Raw genomic sequence first — 24,123 nt, forward strand, 5'->3', positions numbered from 1 at the left:
ATCTAATCTCTTTCATATCATCCTCTCATATTTCCAAGAAGTGGATGGACACATAGGGATCTGAAGAAGAGGTTTCTTTGGATCACGCCGCTGACTGATTTTTCGGGAACATGGCATTCAATCAACTGAAGTAACATCCCATGCAACAACATTCACTTGACTCGGCATGTGTCAGATGGTGACATTAAAAATATATTGTGTCAGTATTACTTGATGTTTTCTTTTGGAGAAGGGATGCCCTTTGTTTCTTGATTTTGTCAGGTCTTGTGATTCTTTTTCACCTACTTCACTAGGCTATAGCAGTTTAGAAAAAATAGAATACATTCCACTCACTTCATTATTCGTAATTGTAAAGTACCATGCAGGAGGAATAAACAGCTTGGTGTCTCTACCTTCTTTCTTAGCTCTGTCCACCAGTCACCCTTACATTTATCCGGATGTCAGGAGGACTTGCTAATCTAGTTGGTCACATTATTAAACAATATCCCTGGTGGACAGGAATTTGTAACATGTATTACAAATTCATCAACTCACATTTATTTTCTTCCTTCATGATGCTGAGTTCAGCTTTGAATAGGGAATTATAAACCCGGTTTTGCCTGGAGGTATAATCTGACCATTAATAATAATAAATGTCTATAGAGCACTTCAACGCAGGTACCAGAGTAACTATCAGCTATCATTCTTTTTGAGAATGTAGGGGGAAAAGCAGTATTCTTATGGCACGGCAACTTAGAAATATATGGTGCTTTGATTTTCATTTTATTTCCTTGTGTTTAAAGTCATGTGTTAGCCTAAAATTCTGAGTGTGACTGTGAAGCAGAGCTCCCTGCCAACTCTTGTAAGATATTTACCTTGAGCAAGAAATAAACTTCTGTGATTTTTAACCACTATAAATTATCCTGAATGCTGTAGCATAATCCTATACTGACAAATATAGACTTTCATGGTGTATATGTTTTACTACCATCCGGTTTTCCTTTCACATAATGCGTTTCTCTTAATTTTGTCTTTATTTATGTCATTAGTTATATTCCCAAAGTCCTTCCCTTTAACTATCAGCAGATGATTTGAGATCTAATTTCCAGTCATCTGGATTTCTCCCAGGAATAAGGAGAGTTGTATGTCTCATTATATCCCAAGGTGACTTAGATTAGTATCTTTTGTTTTAACATAAAAGCCACGTCTTAGTCTTGTTATCTCAAGTTGATTAGAATCATCTGGCAAACTCTAAGGAGATATCTGTGCCCAACCCTTACCCAAAACCAACTCATGGGGTAGGAGGGGTAGATAGGCTTGAATATTTTAAAAACTGATGTTTCTAGTGTGCAGCTAGAGTTGGTAATCCTTTTTTGGGAAGAAAGGAACAGCTTTTATCACCCTGTAACCTGTCAAGTTTTTGTGTTCTGGGAAATACTCCCTAAGCTTTATAATCAATGAATGACAGATATGTTGTGGTATTCTGGTAGATTGGAAAGCATCAGTACCATTTGAAGATCAATTTTATTATATTATTTATTATATTGTTTAATTGCTTATTTTCTTATTTAGTATCTATTTCCCTAACTAAACTGTAAGTTCTATAAAATCAAGGACTTCTCTGTCTTATTTTTTTAAGGTTTTATTTATTTATTTGACAGAGAGAGAGAGAGCACAAGCAGGGTGAGCAGCAGAGAGAGCTACAGAAGGAGAGGGAGAAGCAGCACCCCCTGCCCCAAGCAGGAAACCCTCCAAGAGGGGCTAGGCCCAGGAGTATGACCTGAGCCAAAGGCAGACACTTGACTGACTGAGCCACCCAGGCACCCCTTCTCTGTCTTACTTTCTTTGCAGAATATACTGTCTCATTTCCCCAGAGCATGGAGCAGTAACCAGCACACAGTTGGTGCTCAATAAATAATTGTTGAATGAATAAAATATCACTGGAAACAAAAGCAAAACATAAATAGGAACTGTAGAGAAAAAATTGTCAAAATATGACAAAGGATTATATGATAAAACAACATCATGATAAAACACAAATAATTTAATAAAAGGATGGTCAAAAGATGTGAACAGGGATGCCTGGCTGGCTCAGTAGGCTAAACGTCTGAGTCTTGCTTTCTTGCTTTCTGCCCAGGCCTTGATCTCAGGGTCCGGGCATGGAGCACCACAGCAGGCTCCTTGCTCAGTGGTGAATCTGCTTGTCTACTTCTCCTTCTGCCCCTCCCTGTGCTTACACACTCTCACTCTCTCTCTCTCTCTCTCAAATAAATAAATAAATATTTTTTAAAAGATGTGAAAAGACAATTTACAGAGGAAATACAACAGACATTCAAAGGAACATATTAATTAATATACACTTTTTATCTATAAAATTATCAAAGATTACCTAAAGGTAATAGTTACCACTGAATAAGATGTAATTTAACAACTCCAAACTCTCAACTCTCAACTCCAGCAATAGCAATGACAGTTAGGATAGCTCTTTGGGAAAACAGTTGAGAGCTACATATAGAGAGCCCTGAAGATGTTAATTCCTATTGACCAAGAAATCCCATATGTAGAATACATCTTGAGAAAATAAAAATCAATTATTTAGCCTAATGTTTGCATACAAGAATATTTATTGTAGCATTTTCAAATAGTAAGACTGCGAATAGCCTGTTTCTTAGAGAAATTTAAATTTATCACAATAAATCCTCATATGAGAGACTATAAGAAAACCATTAAAACCATTATTGAAATTGTTAATGACAGGAGAACATCCTCCCATTATAATATTAAAGGAAATGGGCATGATAAAATGTGAAACATTCTGCCTTTAAATACGTAAAATATGTAAAGTGTTAATTTGGTGGTTAATTTGATTTCTAATTTTTATATAGTTTGTTGTTTTGTATCTTCAAAATTTGTATTTGATTATACCTTGTATAACGTGACCATTAACAATAACAGTTTATATAAAGTACATTCTGGTATGAAATACTATTCTAAGGGCTTTCCTTGTTAACCCACAAAAGTAAGTATGATTATTTTCCCTATTTTATACGTGGGGATGTGTAGCCAAGGAAAGAATCAGTAATTTTCCCAAGGTCACCTAAAGCATAAACTCAAGAGTCCATGCTCCTACACTATTAGGAAAAGAAAAGTCAACATAGGAAATAGTTTTAAGTTCTGAGGAAGTAGGTATTAAAGATTATTGGGCAGAGCACGCCCAACGTCTGGAAGAATTAGAATTTTTTGGCAGTACAGAGCTTCTAGTGATCAAATCTAATCTTCTGCTTTTCTGATGCATAAAAATGTACATTGGCTTTGTTGAAAAATCATTATATTATCCTGCTTCAAAACGGAAGCCTAGAGAGGTGACATAATCATGGTGACATTGTCAGGGAAGACAGACTCAATTTGTTCCTTCTGACTACTTTCCCCTGCAACTACTGACTATTGGCTATTCCCTGACAATTTGCTATGCATGAGGCTGCTTCTTCCATCCGGGGGAAGGTGCCTTTGGAAGAAGCCCATGCACTCCTCAGTGAACCCCAAACCAGGAGCAGTGGCGTGACTCCTTGACTCTGGCTGCTCCAAACTAGAAGAGGAAATGCCAATTTCTGTCCAACGAATGTGTGTTTTTGCAGTGGGTGAGAGATCTCCCCTTTACTAGCTGGTCTAGGGAAAGGATTCCACTTTTACCTGTGTTCTCTCTCCACATTTATGCTATTAAGAGCATTAGAGAATGCCTTAGGTAGAAGGGAAGGGGCCTGGTGAGAATTCAATCTTATTTCTTAGGGGTAGGGTATTGGACAGACTAAAGAGTTTTTTTGTCACAAGTGTTGTGTAGCAGTTTTACATCTGATTTTCCAGAGATTGTCACTCAAAGTTTTTGCCAGGCAGAAGGGTGGATGACCAAATTCTTGTTAAACTATCACCTCAGGCCAGCCCTTTGCTCTTACTCTCCGTGCAAATACATGTTAAAAATCTAAACTTAAAATGTGAAGGTGCTAATATTTGTTAGCTTTGGGTTATTTCTAAAACTTCCACTTAGGTATCATTTTGTTTTCCCTTCCTTAAACAAAATTGTTTTTGATATTTTAATTTAAAAATATATCACTAGGCCCTTCTCCCAAGCTAGTAGTAAGATTTTCTTTGTAGTAGCTTCAGTTAATAAAGCATTTTGGGATAATGAAGGATGAAAATCACAATATAAATGTAAAAATTTTTAGAGTAGCAAAGCATAACATATTACCGGGCCCTTCATGGAATTTTCCATTGCCAAATCAAGGCTCATTATTCTGCACCTGAGCACCACAATCCCTAGAGTTCTTTGGCACCTTTTAATAATAAGACAAATGTCCTGATTTGTTTTATAAAACCTTATTTTCCCTTTCTGACAGTCTTTTTTTTTTTTTTTTTTTTCCTTTCTGACAGTCTTTTTCTCACTAGCTTTTAGTATGGCCTCAGAGATTCATGCTTTCAAATATAAATTCTCTTAAGACATATATTTTTCAATTGTGTGGGTTGAAGCAGGGTAGGGGCTTGCTCTAATCTGAGAAATAGTTTGGTAAGTCTTGCCAGAAAATCTGCATTTGAAGATATGTAATGAAATATTTCTGACTTCAGGTTTATGATCCAAACCATGACATCTATAGCACAGACTTCATGGTATTTTGAGGCCAAATTTATGTATTATGACAATCTGTCTTTTCTGATCTCTCTCATAGGCTGTAATAGATATTGGAGACCCTGTTAGAGAAAGGCAATGATTCGTTATTGCCTTCATTGATTCTCCTCTCAGAATTACTTTCTCCACTTACTGTGTTCTCTTACCAGACTTTGTGTGTGACCTTCTCTCTCTCTCTCTCTCTCTCTCTCTCTCGTAATTGCCCATAATTTTCATTTCATTTTATTTTATTTTTTCATGAGACCACACACACACACACACACACACAAACACACACACACACACACACACACACACAGAAGCAGAGATGTAGGCAGAGGCAGAAGCAGGCTTCATGTCGGGAGCCCAGTGTGCGACTGGATCCCGGGACCTCGGGATCATGCCCTGAGCCAAAGGCAGACGCCCAACCGCTGAGCCACCGAGGTGACCCTTCACAATATTCTTAATGAATCATCACCAGTGAGAGAGAAAGGGTTGTGGCTCATTTATGATACTATCCCACATTATTAGTACAGAGCCTAACACATTACTGGGTTGGATTGGTTGAATGGATTTGATTGCATTGATAGGATCAATGTATTAATGCAAGGTAGTAATTTCAGGTTATTCTTTGAATGATAAGTAGTGCTTTCAACTTATCCTATGATTCTTATCAGTTCAGAGAAAAAGTGAAAAATATTTTGGATAGATTTCAAATGCTAAATTCAGGTTCACTAATAAGTGTAAATGTATCTATTAATTTCTTTTAAGGAATCTCACATTGACTGCAAATATAAAACTTTAGGTCTTAATGCATAAAACCAGTAGAAACAATATATTTTTAAAAAGCAATAAAACAGAAAGTTATAGCAAAAATAGGAACTGAAAATATTGAAACTGGTAAACACACATACACACACACACACCTCTCTTCTACACAACTCAATTCTTAGATCAAAGAAAAGATCAAAACAAACTGTAGAATTTCTAGGACATAAAGATGCCCCATTATAAATCAAAAGCTATAGGATATGACTAGAATGTATACAGAAGAAAATTCTAAGCATTAAACATTTAACTTATTGAACATAAAAGAATAAAAATGAATTACATGATTATCAAACTCAAGAAATTAACTCAAAGAATACACAAAAAATAAAAGTAAAAATGTAAATTAAAGAATTAGAAAAATGGAAAACAGTGACATAGACAAATCTGAGAGCTGGTTCATGAAAAAAACTAAGCTACAAGATAACTTAGTGAAGAAAAAAAGGAAAGGGAAACATAAACGGGGATAGAAGGAAAAAACCTTACCTATGAATTGAGGGAAAATACATGCTTTAAATGTTAAAAAAATTTTTTGCACCTTTCCATATTAATGAATTTGGGGAAAAGTCCTAGATAAAATAGATGTTACTGAAGAAAATAAACAATTAAAATTTATCTTAAAAGGAAAGACAATTTAACTGACCGAATAACGGTGTGATAAATTATGAGATTAAAAAAAAAAAATCTATACTCATTCCTAGCTGCCAACAACCAAACCAACTAAGCAAAGGAAACCAATAAAAAAAAAATCTTTCAGATACTGAGTGGATTAGGAGGACCTGCATAATATGAGTCCTCCTACTTCTCCTGTAACCCTTCATCTCCTGGTCCTTTCACTCCAGGGCACTTCTCTCTAGCCACACTGGCTTCCTTGCTCTTTTCTGAACACTCTAGGCATCCTCTGCTAGATCCTTTGAACTAGCTACTTTGTCTCCTGGAATACCCTTCCTCTGAAATGTATGTACAATTTATACAAAATAAAGATTGCATTTCATATCACTGAAGCAAAATGAATTAATTATTTAATAGATAATAATAGAATAATTATTTAGCCTTTTGGAGGATTGGGTTATATTCTCCACCTCATTTTTTTATACTAAATTAACTCCATGTGAATGAAAGCCTTAAATATAAAAATTTAAACTGTAAGAGAAATAAGGGAAAACATAGAGGCAGGATTGATGTTTAATATGTGCAAACCAGTATACTAGTAGCATGGGATATATAGCATATCTATGTATCTATCACTACCATTTTTGTGCATAAATCTAAAATCATATTGAGATAGTGCTAAATATCTTGACACTACTCTCCCACCTTTGAATATACTTATTTTATATATATTTATATATAGGGAAGATCTTACTAAAGATTGCACAAGCCATCTCTATGGCAAAAATATCTAAATATCATGATCAAATTAAAAAATAAGCAATAGCACGGGAAAATAATTGGAACAGTAAGACTGGCTAAAGGCAAATATTCCTATTATACAAAGAGTTCTTAAATAATCCACGAAGAAATAATCTACATAAACTACCCAGTAACTTTACCAATAATCAAAATATAAATTAAAATAAGATATTTATTATATAAAATATTTTCAGGCATTAAGACATTAGTATTTAATGAGGGCAAAGGTGTAATGAAGTATGTTCTGATTCATAGTGGTGAAAAGGTAAATTAATATAATCTTTCTAGAGAATTTGGCAATTAAAATTTTTAAATATGTATATTTTGATCAAGAAATTCCATTTCTAGAAAAGTCATCTTACAGAACTGCACAAGAAAGATCAGAGTGCAATAATATTCACTTATAAAAGGGGAAAAAAGGAAAAGATTACATGTCCACCAGTCCAATATTAGATAAACATTTTATAGTATAGTCATAAGATGATGCTGTTTTACAAAATGAGATTTATCTGCTTTTACTAACATGGGAAGGTTTATAAGATATATTGTTAGACAAAAAAAAGATACTGTATAACATACCATGTTTTGTATGATTACATTTTTGTAAAAACATACAAGCATAGCTATCTAATACACAGCACACAGTTTAGTATATAGAGTGAAAAAAATAGGAAGTATGTTCATTATCCATTAATAGTTATTAGTTTTGGGGTTTGGTTATTTGCAGTTTTTAAGGCACATATTTCGCTAATGTTTGCATTTTTAATGAGTATATATTTTTAAACATAAATAAAAAGAAAGCTTTAAAAAGATTAAAAGGAAGCAGTAAATGTAAAGACATCTCTAAAACATATTTTGGGTGTTTGCTTCATCTAACAGAGATCCAAGACTGCAAGTCAAGCTGAAGGATGTATACAGTATCTCTAAACATAGTTTCTGGGAAATAAAAAATGATGGATTATTTCTGGGTAATAGATAGCAAAATGTTCAATCTGATCTCTGTTATATGAGTTCTGAAATATATTGCCTTGAAGGAGATGAACTCCATGCAGTGTTCTACTTATTAACTTCTGTCAATGGATATGCTTAAAAAAAAAGTGTGAGTTTTTCTAATCTTTGTGATTTTCCTTATTTTATCTTTTGAAACATTATTGAAACATTTCTACTAATGTTTGAGAAATGTTCTCAGAGTAAATTGAGTATGAGGAGTTTTAAGAAAAGGATTTAGTAATATGTCTTTTTGAAATGCTAATCCTTCGAACATTTAAAAATTTCCAGCTCACATCAGTCTCCTGGTTACAGTGAATAAATTGGAACATTTGCACTTAGCCAGTTAACTTCCTTGAGGAGGCAGCTTAGCAAGGAGTTTTTTTTTCCTTGAGTATGCCCAAGTGACTTTATATGTTAAAAGTAACATCACATAATAAAAACTTATTTCTAAAAATAACAGCACACAATTTTTGGAGAAAATATTAACTCTGAGCCTGAGACAAGCCTGGACCATATGAAAAAGTCAAATTGTGGAGCCTCTCTCCTGTAAGCCTTGGTCTACCAGAGAAGGGAATTAGGTACTCTCTAGGAGTAGGACTAGTAGGAGTAGGACTATACAATGCATTCGTTCAATATTCAGCCAAGACTTCAGTACCCATCATGTGCTCAATATTACTCTAGGTGCTGAAGATAAAATAATGACCAAAACAGACAAAATATGCTCTTGGAGTTTACACTCTTGAAAATAAAACCACATTAATACCAATTCCTAAAACCTAAACTAATTTTAGATTAAGACATCTGGGCAGGAGCTAGGTTTGTCCTGTTTTACTTAGAAATACCTTTCTATTAAAGATACAGGTTAATAAACTTAGACTTGAGTGATGTTTGAGAATTACTTGAGTAATTCTGGAATTAGTATCTTAAATGCTTTGGAAATGCACATTCATAAACAATTTATGAACTAAAGAATAATATCTATCTATCTATCTATCTATCTATCTATCTATCATCTATCTATCATCTATCTATCTATCTATAGATAGATAGAGAGAGAAATGAATCTGATGATTCAAACTGGAATTTGTTTGAACTCAGTATGGAGTTAACTGACATTTTAGGTTTGTTACATGCATTTGAAAATAATTACAAAATGAATACCTTTAAAGTACTTTAAAATAATTTAGATTTGTTACCCCTCAAATTTCATTAATGTATTGAGTTTTTATATTAAGATCTGAATTTAGAATTCAAAGGTACTTAGAATAGAGGTTTATTTATTTTCTAATGTATTCATTTTGGTCAAAATTCTTCAAATTATTTTATGTAACTATAACTTAATTTCTTAGGTTTCTATGTAGAGATTATTTTTTAAAATTTTCTTTTGGGGCACTTGGGTGGCTCAGTCCATTGAGGGGCTGCCTTCAGCTCAGGTCATGATCCCAGCCCTGGGATCGAGCCCCACTCAGCAGGGTCTGCTTCTCCCTCTCCCTCTCCATCTGCTTCTCTCTCTCTCTCATGATCTCTGTCTCAAATAAATAAATAAAATCTTAAATAAATAAATAAAGTAAATTTTTCTTTTTATAATTAAATTAACACAAGATTATGAGTATTAAGCTGATAGTCAAAGAATAAAGCCTATTCTACTAAACTTTGGAACAAAATGATTCAAATGAGACTCATTTTTCTTCCCACTTATTTAAAGTCCTCAATTAGCCTCAACTTTATATAAAATAGATTTGTGTTTTTTAGAAGTTGAACAGTCTAGCTGTTTTTTCCTCTTCCCCCTCAGATGGATGGCTAATGATTGTTTGTTGATGGTTGTCTGTAAGTTCAAAGTACTTGACATATATAGTCTGTGAAGCATTAAATATTTTAGATGCATATTTGAGACCTGAAATCATTCCACATTTAAATCTATTTATACTAAGCACACTCTGAATTCCCTAATGTGCATTGGGAGAAAAAGATTGCTCAAAAATGAATCTGTTTCCCAGGTTTTACAAAAATGATTTAACTATTCAATTATCTTTACAAGATTTGGCTTTCACTTTTGGAGATAATTTTTACTGCATGTCTAAAGACTGTTTTATCCTTACAAGGTGAGAATACAATTCAAGCAACCATTAGTCTGTGACTCTAAATTTGTTTTTATTTTTGTTTTCCAGGATCTTTGTTCAAGACAAATCATAAGCTCCTGACTGACAACGGCCAATTTCATTAATCTGTCCTGATTGTTTTCCAATGGTCTGTTGGTTTGCTGCACTTTAAAAAGGGTGCTGAACTTTCGTAGAGAATTTTTCCATCCTGTGTCAAAAGAGCAGATAGGTGGGCAGCATTAAACACTGCTTTGATGCCACAATGGTTTCAAGTCAAGTGCATCTCATTCTGTATAATTTACCTTATCACCCGTAAAGGGTAATAGGCAATGACAGAGCATAGAGGAGGTGGTTCAGGATCAAGCAAAGAGTAGGATGGGAGGTTTTTTTTTTTCACTCCCAAAGAATATGTGGAACGCAATTTTGTCACTGTAGATAAGTGAACTGTGTATGAAATAGATGGAATATTTCATGTATCTGACACACAGATTGTCTGCAGTTAGCCTAATGGAACTAAAAGCACTATGTCAGCAAGACATAGTCTATTAAATCATAAGTAGTGTTTTTGCATGTATAATTTTTTTAAAAAGATAGCGTATGTATGCTAATTATTGCACAATGATAAAATCTATTTCTGCCATTAAGTCACAAAACCTAACACTTTGATCTCATTAGGGACTAAATGGTTGTGTCCCACCACCCCAAATTTTTATGTTGAAGCTCTCTCAAGTTGATGGTATTAGGAGACAGGGCATTTGAAAGGTACTTAGGTTTATTTTATTTTTTTAAGATTTTATTTATTTATTTATTCATGAGAGACACACAGAGAGAGGCAGAGACATAGGCAGAGGGAGAAGCAGGCTCCATGCAGGAAACCCAATGTAGGACTTGATCCCTGGACTCCAGGATAGCTCAACCACTGAGCCACCAGGTGACACACTACTTAGGTTTAGAGGAAGTCATGAGGGCGGGAAGTCCTCATGGTGGGATTAGTGCCCTTATGAGAAGAGACCCAGAGAGTGTTCTCTCTTGTTCTGTCATAGGAGACTACATACAGCACGAAAGCACCAGCCTAGAAGCCAGCAAGAGGATGTTCACCAGGACCTGACTGTGTAGGCCTCCAGAAAGTGTGAGAAATAAATGTTGTTTAAGCCACTAAGCATATGGTATTTTGTTATAGCATCCTGAACTAAGATCTATAGTACCTTTGCACATTTTCTTTTAGATTAATTTTACATAGCTTTGTGATAAAATTTATACTAACTTTTCTAACTATGTGATTGAGGTACATTCTTTAGTTCATGGGTTATTGTCAGTACCAACAAAGATGTTGTCTCCTTTAGACCAAAAGTGCTGAAAGGGCAAGGACTCCACCGGATTGCTGCTCCATCAGCCAATTCAGTTAAAAATGAATTAAGTCAGATACACGAAATAATTGTGTGACAGTTTTACTTTTCCACCTGCTACTTTGGGCATGTAGATACAAGCTTACTAGAAACTATTTTGTTCAGTATCAAAATTGCATCTTGTATCACATACATATTTATTGATTATATGGTGCTGTTGCTTTGGAAAATTTTTTTTTTTTACAAATATGGCATAGAAATAGGATATTTATGACAACCAGTGGGCTAACTAGTTCCACTTTAAAAGTCTTTGGGGACTTTCCTTTTTGTCCTTTGGGTAATTTTAACAGGCCAGACATTTCTTGTTGGCTGTTAACTGATCACTATTAATACTTTTTAATAATTATTATGGCTTACATTATTTTTTAAAGATTATTTATTTATTTATTTATGAGAGAGAGAGGCAGAGACACAGGCAGAGGGAGAAGCAGGCTCCATGTGGGGAGCCCGATGTAGGACTGGATCCCGGGTCTCCAAGATCATGCCCTGGACTGAAGGCAGCGCTAAACCGCTGAGCCACCTGGGCTGCCCTGTGGCTTACATTATTAAAATAAATAATATTCTGCCCTAATATTACAGTGCAGTTTGGAAATAATTGTGTTGTGTTTCTCTAGTGTTTTAATATCATTTTATTTTATTTAAAATGTCATTACACTTTATTTTTTTTTCCTATTTTTAAAAATTTTTCATTATCAATTATTGACATTCTGGTCTTACATTTTAATTGTAAGTCTTCATGGTATGCTCTAAATATCAGTAGGCTTAAAAATGTGGTCTCCAACCTTGTCACTACCACCACCTATGATGTGATCTTAGATAAGTCACTCCATCTCTCTGGAACTCAGTTTCTGCATAACACTTGGACTCTCATCCTGACACTATGCTATAGCAGTCTGTAAGTTATATTTTGTGATTAATTTGTTTCTACAGAGAGATGAAGTGCCAAATTTGGCCATCTTGGTGAATCCTTCTTTTTTAAAAATATTTTATTTATTCATGAGAGACACACAGAGAGAGGCAGAGACACAGGCAGAGGGAGAAGCAGACTCCATGCAGGAATCCCAATGGGGGACTCCATCCCGGGACTCCAGGATCACACCCTGGGCCAAAGAAGGCAGATGCTAAACCGCTGAGCCACCCAGGCATCCCATTGGTGATTCCTTCTTGATTTACATTTTATTTTAGGGTGGCTATCCCTAGAATAATATCATTCACACTAATTTTCACTCTTATATGTAATTTTGAATGGAAGAAAAAAAGGATGGATTTGTGGTCTGTATATCAGGAATAAACTAAGAAAGTAGTTTATGCTTGTGAGAATCATCTTACATATGAATTCAGAAAAAGAGGTTGAGAACTTCAGTACCTAATTCAGATGGTCACTAGGCTCTCTATAACATTCCATGATCCCATTTTTTGCACTAGAGATATCCCTCATTCTCTGTATCAGGGACCAAAGAGATCCAAGATACCTTTTGAGTTACTTCACCTACTACCCTGGAAGTTATTTTCTTTCATTTTAGCAATTCAATGACAATCTAAGAATAATATATTCTGAATAATTTGTTCTACTTAGTACAGCCATATTCTGACTTATTTGTAATCAGTTTTAAGCAACAACAAATAGAAATCTCTAAGAGATAGATGATAGATAGATATAGATATAGATAGATAGATAGATAGATAGATAGATAGATAGATAGACAGATATAGATAAAAACTGAAAAAAAATCTGAAAAGAATGATAGATACAAACATAAAAATGTAGCAACACTCTCACTGGATATGATAAGTTAAATCTTAGCAAGACTAAAGAAGACAGACAAGGAAAAATGGGAACAGCAAAAAAGGTGATATTGGAAGTACCTTTGGGGATTAAAAATGGTGGTGGGAGAACTTGCTGACACCTGAACAATGGTAGGAGTATCTGCAGATAACAATGGAGAGAGGGAGAGTAACATCCATTAGAGCACTACAGCATTCTGAGGACACTTAATATAAGGGCAAGTTAAGTTCTGTACGACTCAGTAACCCTCTAGGGATTCTTAGTGCCAATTTAAGACTAAAGCTCACCAATTAGAACAGCACAGCATTCTGGAATTATACAGTGTTGGGGAAAGCAATCTTTCATACTCCAAAGAGCAGAAAATAGCAATATATTACTGCATGGTTCAATTTGTCAGTTATTCATAAAAAATTTTGATTCATCAAGAAAATTTTGAAATATTTTGAGAAACTTCTATTTTATAAAGCAGAGAACTAAATATATTTTCAAAAGACTTTATTGACAAAAAGAGCACTTTTGTGGAGTCTGAAGATTTCGATATTGTGTTCTTTCACTAAGTGACTTTGAAAAAAGTCATTTAGCTTCTCTGAGCTTTAGTTTTTTTTCCCCTCTGTTCAGTTAAAAGAACTTGTCTTACATACCTTGCCGAGTAAAGGAAAGGATTAAAATCTAACTGAATAATGTATGTTCTTTGGTAATTTAAACATATAAGATATATTTATAAGATTATGTCATGATTAATTTTTTTAAGGTTTAAAAATATAGTTTAAAGGATCAACAAACCTCTCTTTTCCAAAATCTCATGCCTGGTGAAGAAAGCATTACTGCAGAATAAATCAGTTACTATTGATTTCAAGGACCAGAATTCTTCAGAGGAAAAAGAAGCCAAGTAAGTAAACAAATAGCAGGATGGTCTTATTTACATTTGAGAATGGAATTTGACTTATGTTGTAATTAATTAAACTTGATGAAATTTTGGTTTTACGCATATAACAAGGTAGCTTCTAAATGAATGCAATTATTCAGCTTTCTAAAAGCATACAGAAGTCTAATTGATGCTCTGTGATATTAGCTTTAAGCATGATTTTATAAAAGATGAAATTTGCATTTAATGGAAACTTAACACTGACACATACTTGTCAAGATATGGAGGAGTTGGCATTTTCGTACATACAGTTTCTGCTTAATAGAAGTGCTTCTAAGTGGGAGCCCAGGGGGACCCTCAGCTGAGTTTGCCAGCACTTGGCTCTTTAAGATAGCTCTGTCAGATTCAACACCCTGTGATTTCATCTCCAGTTATGTAAGAGCATACTCATCGCACATCTTTATGTGTACCTCCTTTTTACCTAGCCAAAAAGGTTGTAGTTTCATAAATATAGTGGATTTCTTATCGGCTTTGTCAGTGCTAAGCAGTGGGCTGGGGCAAGGTAATAAATCTCTTTGAATAAATTGGTTATTGTAGATGAACAGCATGATACATGAGGAAATATTGACTATTCATGTTTTCTTGCAGAATGAGATTTGTATCAAAATAAAGAACTTCTACACCAAAGTCATGTTCTGTTAAAAAATGAAAGAGTATTATGCTTTTGTGATTGGAGGCAGAAAGGGGTGAATTTGGGTCATATCTTGCAGGCTTTCAAAACTTGTAATTTTTTGATGGAAGGGCAAACCAGAAGATTTGCAAATTCATTTGGAAAGGGATGGGGACAATAAAGAGTTATTTCTTTCCAGTTTTTCATTATAGAATTTGCTGCAAAGCAAAAATAGGAAAAAGCAGGATAGGAAACCTCTATATTTGGATACTTTCCACCATTCGTTTCTAAAATATATTCTTTGCAATTAAAAGACTGTTTTTACTGTTTTACTAAGGGGGAACGAAGCTGTTTTCAAAGGTAAAAGGACAGCAGGGGAATGGCATTAGGCCATGTGATTTCATGAATTTTGCTGCCAGCTCTCCTGGTTCGGAAGGTGGTGATGGAAACAGCAGTGGCCACCTGCCTGCGCCAGTAGCTCTCCCACCCACTAGAGGGGAGATTCATTTGAGTCCGTAAGTTCTCATTTGGGGAGGGAAGTTTGGGCTTACTATTCATTTACCACTTCCTGTAAACTGCCTTAGGATCTGTTTCAGTGACTGGACATTGTGATGGGAGCATAGTGGATAGAAAAGAAAATGAGGTAAAGGAGATTGTGCCTCTGGAGACATGTAGCTCAGATAAATGTTCCAAAATCTTGCCACCATTTTTAAAACCCTATGTCTACTGTCCATAATAGGCTTTTACTTGGTTTTGGGTTACAGAAACCTAGGGGAAGACTTGAGGATTTCTAAGCTGTCATTGCCAAATTTTCCCACCTTGGGAAAACACTCCTGCCAGGTAGTGATGGCCTCAACTGGCCGTGAATATCATGAGATAGAAGATCTGTTTGGATGATATCAACAGACATTGATGCCGTGTGAATGCTCAGGAGAGCAGTTTCTTGTACTCATGTGAACTGGAAGGTGAGCTCATCTTAAAATAATAGCGAGAAGAGTTGTTATGGTTCAAAGGAATGAAGAAGATGGAAAGGGGTAAGTCCTGTTCCAGGAACGCTGCAATAAGGAAGCACCGTGGAGGAGGAATCTGTTAGCACATGTCCCTGGCTCTCAGATGACGAAGTCATCTTTAGAGTCAGTGTAAAATAGGCTGCTGGAGGGATGTTTGGAGCCAGATAGTGAACTGTTCCCTCAGGTCAGGATGGCTGGGGAACTGAAGTGGAGAAGAACCAGGACCAGTTGTGGCATGTGACCCTGAAAGGTGATGAGGGATGAAGTTGTGGGGAGAACCATAGACTGACCAAATCTAAGCACAGTGACAACTCAAACCCACATCAGGCTGGCTGTCCTGGTAGTTTTGTCTAGTGCCCGTTGAGACAGGAGTGAAATGAGAACCTGAAGTTCATATCAACCCAAACACAATGGATTCAAAACTTTATTTATCATATGTCTAAGCTCTTGTGTTTTTATGGTGCCTGCTTTCTTCCATTTGTTCTCATAAAATTTATTTATAAAAACTGAAATTCTGCCTACTATAAAAGTAGTTGCATGGAAGAAGCATACTCCCCACTTTTCAACCCAACAACATTTAATAACACAGGGGAAAAAACTGGAGGAGGCTCTGGGGCATGGTCCATAGTGGCCTAATACACCTAGAAATGTCTTTGATGTCCCACATCTTCCTAAAATCCTTACAAAATTGACAGTGTGTTATATAAAAAGCCACGCATACTTATTTTAATATAAAATGACACATCAAGTTGCTTTCTAGTTGAAACCCTAATATAGCACCACATACTTCTGGCTAAATGGGCTATAGTTTGAAAAGTGTGAATTGAACTTATGTCTCTCATCCTTGCTGGCATTGTGACCTTGGTCAAGTTTCTTCCCAGCTCTGAATCTCTTTGTCCTGTATACAGAATGGAGAGAAAAGACACTCAACAAAGTTTGCTCTAAGTATTAAATGACAGAATGTGCCCTTAGTAGGCCCTAGTAGGTGCTAGTACAAGCATTTGTCTTTTTTTTTTTTTTTTTTTTTTTGCATTTGTCATTTTAATGAACTGTAGTCCTGGGAAGAAACAGTTGCCTCCAGAAGAAAGTATCTTGAGAGAGCAGAGTGCCTCTAGAGACCAAGCATGGGGAGCCATAACCTTCCCTGTGGGGGAGTAGATGGAGAGCCAGGAAGAGTTGTGACTGCCACACCTTTGCAGGTGGCTCCTTAGTAACAACATATCCATGGAATAGGCTACAGGGCAGGGGGTGGGGGTGGGTGGGCATATGACCGCTGACTGCTGCCTTTGCCCCTGAATGTTATTTCTCCCCATCACTCCCCTGTCTCTAGGAGAAGGTCCTCAGACTTTCTTCTTTTAATGTCTTATGAAAATGTTGCAATTCTTTAGTTGAGATCGAGTTCATTTTTAGTTCCTAGGATTGTTATTGTCTCTTAGACATCAAATCAAAAATGAATTTTCAGTTTTATTTTCTTACTGTGGCTAACAAAAGCACAGGGTGTGATTGCATTGCATACGGATTTCTGTGCATGTGGATGGCTTTGCAGAGGCAGCGTCTTGGCCCCACACCCCCATCCTACATCACTGAGCACAGGCAGGAAGGGTACAGACAACTTTTACAGTGACCCTTCACAAAGCATCAGTGTGCCATTACCTGGGGCGTGTCACCGGATTCCAATCATTGTCCCTCGAGGGAAGAGCAAAAATAAAAGAAAACCAAACACTAGGGCAACTTCTGAATATATAGATTGAAATGATGAGGCTGTGTCACTTGGAAATAAGAGTCAGAATAAGTAGGGAATGGCTATGATTAATGAGGAATTATTCAGCAAATCCAAGAATAAGAAAAAAAGAACAGAGAGTAACTCTTTTTTGAAGTAGTTTTAATGACAGACTCTTAAAAACAATAAAATAAAGCATCATATTTATTCATATTTCCTTTTTTTTTTTTTTTTTGCTCGTATGTCTCACGCAGAAAGGCCAAGATCTTGTGGGTACCTTTACTGCCATACTTACTTTTATATTATTAAATGTTTTTTCACATTTCTTATACAGAAGAATAGGTCTTCATGGAGAGTAACATAGTATTCCTTTGCAAAGCAAATTGGATTGTAGATATCTAAATACCTTTCCTGGCCTCCAGCAATTTTTTCTGCACCTAGGGAAAGATTTAAACGCATCTGGCCACTGAGCAAAGAGAAAGGCCTGGAAGCCTGCAGGTATTGAAGACTATAGTCAATATCTACCACATCAAAATTTTTAGATTGGGCTTCAGGGACCTTTGTTTAGGAAAAGCAGACCTGGGCAGCCTGGGTGGCTCAGCGGTTTGGCACCTGCCTTCGGCCCAGGACGTGATCCTGGTGTCCCAGGATCGAGTCCCACGTTGGGTTCCCTGCATGGAGACTGCTTCTCCCTCTGCCTCTCTCTCTCTCTCTCTCTCTTTCTCTCTCTCACATAAGTAAATAAAATTAAAAAAAATAAGAAAAGCAGACTTTGGCAGATAACACCTTAATCTGCTCAGGCTACTATAACAAAATACCATAGACTTGGTGGCTTAATCAACAGAAATATACTTTCTCCCAGTTCTGGAGACTGGAAATCCGAGATCAGGGTGCCAACAAGGTTGGGTTCTACCGAGAGCTCTCTTCCTGGTTTTCAGGTGGCCACCTTCTTACTGTGTCCTCATATGGCAGAGAGAGAGAGAGAGAAAATTGTGTGTGTGTGTGTGTGTGCGTGTGTGTGTGTGTGTGTGTGTGTGTGTTCTGGTATCTTTCTTAGGACACTAATTTCATCATGAGGGTCTGACTCTTATAACCTCATCTAAATTAATTATCTCCTGGAGGTCCCATCTCTAAATGCCATCATATTGAGAGGTAGGGCTTCAAAATATGAATTTTGGGAGGACACAATTCTATTTACAATATCATCTAATTGTAGGTTCGATCTTAGTTTTTTATCCCTAATGTTGGGCCTGTCTCTGGGCAGCAAGATGCTTGGGATTCTTTTTACCTGATGTTCTGGGTCAGTGCTGAAGCTAACTTTCTGCTGGTTCTACTCTGACCTTGATGGCATCATATTTTTTTTTTTTAAGATTTTATTTTTTGGAACAATTTCAGGTTCATAGAAAAATGAAGTAGAAAAAAAAATGAAGTAGAAAGTAAAGCTCCCATATACCTCTGTCCATCACCAACACACACATAACACACACAACTTTTCCCCACTATCAACCTTCTGCACCAGAGTGATACATTTGTCACAACAGATAAACCTACACTAACACATCATTAGCACCCAAAGTTCATAGTTTACTGTAGGATTCATTCTTGCTGTTGTACATTCTACGGGTTTTGACAAATGTATAATGACATATATCTACCATTGTAATATCACACAGAATAGTTTCACTACCTAAAAATCCTCTGTGCCCTGCTTATTCATCCCTCCCTTCTAACCCCTGGTGCCCTGATCTTTTCACTGTCTCCATACTTTTGCTTTTTCAGGATTGCCATTTAGTTGGAATCATAAAACATGTGGCCTTTCCAGGTTGGCTTCTTTCACTAAGATCCTTCCATGCCTTTTTATGATTAAATAGCTCATTTCTTTCCTTTCTTGGAGGAAGATGGCACCATCTTTAATTGTCTGGTTTCATGCCTTGACTTCAAGTCTCTTGGTACCTAGATTCAGCCCCAGGTGCTTTCTTGAAGTGTCTGAGTCTCCTACTCTGCTGCTTAGATCTTGATCTTCAGCTTGTAGAACATGAATTCTGTTTGTCATCCCTCTTTTTCTCATATCTCTCATCTTAGATCCATGTTTCTTCATGAGCATAGCTTGGTGGCTCATTGGCAGCTGTTCTTTGTGTAAAGCCCCTGGATTTCTGTTCAACACATAAGTTTGTTTGGCCTTCTCTTGTGTGAAGTCCTATTTTTGCCAGAACCCTGGTATGGCAGTTGTTAGGCAGGGGACAGCAGTAATGCTATAGAAGTGTTTGTGCACTTGTTCCTGGCTAAATGTAAGGCTGTTCCAAGGGAAAAATAGGAATCCCAGTCCTGATGATAGAATTCTGCAGTGGTCACATGCATTCAGTAAAAAACCCACACACAGACACATATATCCTCCCCACCAAACTAACAATCAAAAACACTAAAATATGGGGCAGCCTGGGTGGCTCAGAAGTTTAGTGCCACCTTCAGCCCAGGGCCTGATCCTGGAGACCTGGGATTGAGTCCCATGTCAGGCTCCCTGCGTAAAATCTTTAAAAAAATACAATAAAAAACACTAAAATAGTAGTTCAGATGAATTATTAAAATGTCTTTTTTCTTGTTTCCATTTCAAAGTGGGATTGATATTAGCAATTTTTGAAACTTGCCAATTAACACTTGTTCTTTTTTTTCATGGGAAGAGAATTTTTTTTTTATTTAAATGCAATTTAGCTAAGTATAGTGTACTATTAGCTTCAGGGGTAGGATGTAGTGATTCATCAGTTGCATATAACATCCAGTGCTCATTACATCAAGTACCTTCCTTTTTTTTTTTTTTTTAAACAAAGTTATTTTTTTTTTTAATTTTTACTTATTTATGATAGTCACACAGAGAGAGAGAGAGGCGGAGAGACACAGGCAGAGGGAGAAGCAGGCTCCATGCACCGGGAGCCCGACGTGGGATTCGATCCCGGGTCTCCAGGATCGCGCCCCGGGCCAAAGGCAGGCGCCAAACCGCTGCGCCACCCAGGGATCCCTATCAAGTACCTTCCTAAATGCCCATCAGCCAGTTGCCCTCTCCCCCAATCCCTCCCTTCTAACAACCTCAGTTTGTTTCCTATAGTTAAGAGTCTCTTATTGTTTGCCTCCCTCTCTGTTTTTATCATATTTTATTTTTCCTTCCCCTGTTCTTTAGAAAACATGATTCATGTGCAAAATGTATTACTTTCCCTCCTTCCATTCCCCCTCCCACCATGGACGTTAAATAGGTAGAAAATACAGATAGTGGAAAAGGATGTTGATAGCTTCACGTATGCTAGTAGTGTGTGAGTTAGAGAGAATCTGAGAGCCAAGGCTTGACTCAATATCACTAATATAATACTGACTTATTTGGTTCAATTCTTTTATCACCATCTATAACTGCATTTTTTTCCTCACAGAGAAATAAAATGGTATGATGCAGAAAGAACTCTGTTAAGAGCATTGGAACATTAACCTTTCTTGGTTTCTCTGTACTGATATAAATGACATAATTGCATATTGTGTTTGAATCCATGTGGGATGTCTGAAGTGATGTTGTGAGAATTTATAGGCAGGTTGTTCGAGCCCTATGAAAATATGAAAAAGCCGCTATATTGGAAAAACTGCAACAATAACAAAATGCGTGGTTGTTTTACTATAGCAGATGCAAATAAGATGTAAGGGGGAAGCCAGGCTTGAGAAAACACAGCAATGGGTCAGATAGATAAAGTGTTTGTAACCATTGGTATCTAAAGCACCCACTTTACATGGTCTTTGAAGAGAATGGAAATAATGCCAGGAATTATGAATGTATGTCATAATTATGTTTAACTTCATTCACAATGACCTGTTCTTGACCCATAGCTGAGAACAATTTGGTAGTTGTTTCTTTTCCAATGGAGTGGTTGAAATCTCTTTTGTTTCTCTTTAAGTGAATGGCTAAATTCATGGTTACAGAATTACAGATGATTTAATTTAACATGAAATGAATAAAAAATGGACTTACTCCCACCTTGATTGCTGTCAGCATTTTAATAGTGGAAGAAGTGTTTTTCTGAGCCTGGGATTGGACAAGATCTGAGGGAGAAAAGGCTTAGAATGCAGGACTGAGGAAGCATCATGCTGTCTGTCCCTGGGGAGAAAAGAAATCTGTCCTCATTTTGAAATAGCTCTTGGCTATGGCTCAGAAACACTCAATGGGCAGCTTTAGAAATTGTAGCACTTTCTTTGACAAAGACAAAAATCACTGTATGTCTGTGTACTCTTCAGGGAGATAGAGGAGGTTAAAAAGTAAATGCAGAAATTCTATGCTTGTAAACAAGTACCCATATTATGAGATACTCTCGCTTGTGTGTGTCCGTGTATGTGTTTTCTAATTAGAAAACATGCATTCATCTCTTAATATAAGTAAAATATTCTCAAAATTTTCTGATTTCAATTATTTTTTTCTATATTCAGATTATGTGTACCAAACCCTCATTAAGGAGTATACAAGATGTAAATATATTGATTAATATAATTACTATATAAGAAGACTTCACCATAGTCTTAAAATGTTTTTTCATCAATATTCTTCAATCTTTAAAAACCTCTTTACCCAAGGTGGGGTAGTCCTCATTTTGCAGTTGAAGTGAGCTGGGCACATATCTCCTGTTTTCTATCAATTACATCTTCCTTTCCCACATTTGAAGGTCTAATCTTAGGTTTCCTTCACCTTTATATTGCAGGCAATAGAAACTGCCAGACTTAAAATCAGTTTTGAACTTGAAGAGTTTACGTAGGTCACTGGAGTTGGAAGTTAGGATTCTTTTCTATTTAAAAGGTATTTCAACCAGGAAAAACAAAACAAAACAAAAAACTGTTTTGTTGTGGTTGTTGTCTGTATGAAACAGTATAATAAAACTGACATATAAATGAGATATTTCAACAATATGCTGAGATAAGGTCCTGAAAATTAGTTTACTTTAAAAATGTTTCAGAGTTGTCCTTCTGGAATAAAACCACAGTTATAGAAAATAAGTGAACACTATTTTAAAAATTCCTTGATGGTACTGATGTGAAACCAAGCATATTATCAAAGCATATGCTGAGTCAGGAGAAGGCCTCCCATCTGACCTAATACATATCACTTTAAAAATGTTATTTCTTTGTTATCAAAATCCTTCTCAGAGAGTAGAGTGGAAAGAGTGTAAACTTTGGAACTAAGGAAAACTAGGCCCAACAATCACTGAATAGACCTAACATCTGAAGACCCCTGAGAATTCATCTCCACATCTTCCTTCAGAGATTGTTTCAGCAGAATTTAAAGAAGTAAAATATGCAAAACACCCAAGGTACTGTCTGCATATAACAATTTCAATAAAGATTTGTTCCTTCTTCAAGCCTCAAAGCAGTATAAGGACCCCCCAAAAAACCAACACATAGTTTTCTCTGTGCTCTCATCGTATGTTATAGGAGAAAGTTGACACCTGACAAAGCCTTACACAATCACAAACAAGTAATCTTGGGAAAAGAAATAATTACAATATAAAGAACGTTCCCAGTAATTTTGTCTTGGTGACAGAAAAAGGGGTGATGCGCTGCTAGTATATACACTAAAATCCCTAGTCCTTTTGAGCATAGTCAGGTGGAATTGCTGTCCAATGACCAGAAAAGTAACAGAGGCCTACCTTTGAAAATTGGGCATCTCCAGTGATCACTTTATTGTATTTAATTATTAAGTCCTATTTCTGGAAGAAAAAAAAAATGAAAGTTGTAAGCTTAGAGAAATAATTATTATAATACTTTAGTAATTATGAATGGACATAATTTCTAATTTGTATCACATATGAGATAAATATAATGTGTTTTACATGTAAGAAATTATAATATCTCTGTGACTGAATCAGCTGTATTTTGCATAGTGCTTGTGAGATAATAAGATTTCTTCAATAAATATTTGTTGTCTACTTAATCTATGTCAGGTCCTGACAATAGAATGATAAATAAAGAAATCATGGTCCTTATTTTTATGGGGCTTATATTACAGTGAAGCAGATAGTGATATATGCTAAGAAAAGGAAACAGGAAAACATGATGGACTATAGCAGGTAGGGTTGGATGGCTAGGAAAACCATCTTGGAAAAGGTAACAACTGAACTAAGACATAAAAGATAAGAATAATTCAACCACATGAAGATCTAGGGCATGAGAACTCCAGGCAGAAGGAACCGGGAGTGTGGCAAAGTGAGCAAATGAGTGCAAAGACCAGGAGAGCTAAAGAAATATCATGTGTTCAGGAAAAAGGGAAAAACAGTGTGGCTAAGTCCATTGTGACAGAGGGTGAACTTGATAGGAAATTAAGTTAGAGAGATGAATAGGTTTTATAGGACCATGATTAGGAGTTGAGTATTATAAATTTCATTGAATGAAGCAGGTATCAGAGAGTTTCAAGTAGGGAGATGTAGTATACGGTAACTTTGGTGCTATGTGGGAAATGGATTGTAGGAGATAAGAACAGAAAGCAAGGATACAATGTAATTTGTTATGGCGGTGGGCTGGATGAGACATGATGGTGGCTTAGGTAAAGATTATGGCAAAAAGCATGAAAAGATGGATAGATTTTGGAGGGAGAGCTAATAGGACTTGGTGATGAACTTGCAATGGGTGTGGTGTTAAGAGGAAGAGGAGAATCATGAGTGACTCATGGTTTTGACATGAACAA

The 24,123-nt window shown here is 36.1% G+C and overlaps 1 protein-coding gene across 1 annotated transcript in view; it reads left to right on the forward strand.

Moving 5' to 3' along the window:
• GRIK2 (glutamate ionotropic receptor kainate type subunit 2) overlaps window positions 1–24,123 on the forward strand; it is a 1,069,280-nt gene that overhangs the window by 382,060 nt on the left and 663,097 nt on the right. Inside the window, 3 exon segments of the mRNA XM_049092419.1 lie at window positions 10,036–10,114; window positions 11,010–11,095; window positions 13,910–14,047. The gene's annotated coding sequence lies outside the window, so the exon portion shown is untranslated.

Source organism: Canis lupus, chromosome 12 (assembly GCF_003254725.2).
Source record: "Canis lupus dingo isolate Sandy chromosome 12, ASM325472v2, whole genome shotgun sequence".
NCBI classification, from domain to species: Eukaryota; Metazoa; Chordata; class Mammalia; order Carnivora; family Canidae; genus Canis; species Canis lupus.